Source organism: Penaeus japonicus, unplaced genomic scaffold (genome assembly GCF_977035675.1).
Source record: "Penaeus japonicus unplaced genomic scaffold, GWHDUDI00000001_assembly GWHDUDI00000011, whole genome shotgun sequence".
NCBI lineage: Eukaryota > Metazoa > Arthropoda > Malacostraca > Decapoda > Penaeidae > Penaeus > Penaeus japonicus.
Window position 1 is genome coordinate 33,552,201 of NW_028234413.1, and position 2,958 is coordinate 33,555,158.

Sequence of the window (2,958 nt, forward strand, 5' to 3'; positions counted from 1 at the left end):
TATTGTGGCCATTAAATAGAACTTTAGAACTTTCCATGCTCTGTATTTCCACTACTAACTATTAGATTCAAGAATATTGCTTAAGAAATGTCAAGTTTCATCAATCATTTATATATCATTTACTGTATCTAAATAATGATCTGCTAATGATGTGTACTGGTCGTTTATCGTCACTGTAGTTAATGCTCACCACCTCTAGCAACAATATTGGCAGTAATTAGATTGGCATGGATTGTAGCAATTGCCACCACCTTCATGCCTGCAGGCACTATGGTAACAATTCACCACCTATATTCAGGCCTGAAAGAATTTGTAGAGCCCCCCAGCAATTTCTCATCAAATATGGAGACAATGAGCACAAAAGCTGTAGCAACATTCTAATCACTGGCTTTTGTGGAATTTCCATATAACCATCTTTTACCCTGATGGATACAAGCAATGTGAACATGCCAACAGTATAAAATTTTGCATAGGTCTGGATGACGTGAATGTGCCAACACGGGTTGATCTCTATCTTTTACCTATCAGACTGTTCTCTATTATTGTTTTTACAATCAAACTAATAGTAATAATAGTATTTAGTGACTGATGATGGAAATTATCATTAAAATCACTATAATCACTGTAATATTCACCAGTGTAGGTTTAGTGTGAAATCAAAAACATAGATAATACCACACTCTCCAGGCACCAGAAGGAAAGAAAAATGCACAGGTCACCTCGCTCTTTTCCATCTATATATATATTTTTTTCATTAGGGATGGTTATTTCTTTCATATTTATTTGTGATGTTTATTTTTCTGAATAGTGTTTACTGTGTTATTAACCCATTGCGTACGGGTGTCATGGCATACATGTTGGCACCGATTACGCCTAAAAGACGGGAGTCAATAAGTACATGACGTGAAACCGGGATCTGCTCAGAGTTGAAGCGCGCACACAGTCATGAAGTATTATGGCTGCAATGGCGCTAGCCCCAGAGCTATGGGGTCCAAAGTCAGCCTAAACTCACATTTTATGATGGATTTATGGAAAAATATTGTTTGGGCTTGTCTGTGCTACCCAGAGGGCGGAGAAAACCCTTTCCCTGTCCCTCTAATTTTTGGCCAGTGCCACTAGTGTCGTAGACCCGCCTTGACGACCAGTTAGGTCATTAGGCGCCCCGTTGGCAATGGGTTAAATACCATGAAAGTGGTATTGATAGATTTCTCACACCATTTACTATAGTAGAAATAACCCACAATTCCTTCCCTATCCCCCACAATCTCGGCCCCAATAATAGGGGAGGGCATGGAGTAGAGGAAGAAAATTGCCGGGTAATATATGAATAAATTTGCAGTTTTGAAATAAGCCTTTACCTTTCTTTATATCACTTTATGCTCCTTATCTTGATTTTTGGGTGTCTTTATTTTGATATTGAATTCTAATATATTAACATCTATTCAAATTGCACACAGATACATAAACAAACATACATACATACATACATACATACATACATACATACATACATACATACATACATACATACATACATACATACATACATACATACATACATACATACATACATACACACACACACACTGATTTACCTCATGCCTTCCCCAATTACTTATGCCCAGATTGTGGGGTATAGGGGAGGAATTGCAGATTATATCCACATTCTATGAGTAAAAAAGGTTGAGAGGAATCCATCAATAATGTATTGAGGGTATTTAGTAATGCAGCACTATTAAGAAAATTTATCATGACACTAAGAATATGCAAAAAATAATACTTCCCCATTTGTCCTCCCATAAAACTGTACTTTTTCTGCCAGCCTGAATGTAAAGAACATAAAGAGGTGATAGGGAATTTAAGTGGATTACAATATTGAGAAAGCTAGTCAGATGGCACATAAAAGCTTCATAATATAGTAAAACACAAAATGTGTCAAAAACACATATAAGACTTTTGTATCATGACAAGTGAATGAAAGAGAGCGCAAAAGCCTTGATATGTCATGTATCAATCCTATTTTAAGAAATAGAACATGCCTGGTGTTCTGCACAGGTGCCACTAGTCCCTGACTTGTGGTAGAAAAGAAATTACGAAAACAAATTCCATGTTTAACATGTTACAGATGGTTATAAGAAATATATTATATGCAGACCACTATTACCAATAATGGCCATACTGGCATTGTAGCAATTTTTTTTTAAATATCTACTCTTATCAACTATGGGCAATTTCCAAAACTTGCATTACAGGATAATTTACTCTTTCCAATACATCTCACCATAAAATCTGCCTCATATTTGTGGAATGTAGACTTAAAAAGAAGTTGAATTAAATGAAAACAAATTCACTTGGTCTAAAACCTCAGCTGTCCTTGTATTCTCTCCAATTAGATATAGGTTAACTTTTACCTGTGAGGTGTGGTTAACTGGAGAAAGATACCACTATAATATTGTAGGTTAATTAGAGCACTGAATTGATTCCATTCAAAATTATGATGACACTGTTTCATCACTATTATCACCAAAAGAGCACTTTAGATTTTATATCAAGATAACACCGTTATTCATACAAAATGTTTTCTCTTATTACCATCACAACTTTCCTGTCTTATCTAATATCTTCACCATACAAACAACTCTCAACCTCTTTAGTGCTCTAAATCATTTTTCTCTCTTATAACACGCATGCCAAATCCAACTTAGGTATATCAAATGATTCAAGAGGGGACAAGAACAATTAAAAAGGCGAAAGAAATGTACTAAATTACGAAACTTTTCCTGACACTTACGTTCAAAAGTCTCAGAGTTCACCTGTCAAACGTTCATGGCCTTCTCTGACACTCTAGCACCTTAAGTGGTAAGTAAACTCTTCTTTTTATCATTTGAGGCACAAATTATAACGAAATTGTAATATTTTTGGGTAAAAGCAGCGCAATCCCAGATTTTTTTCATAAAC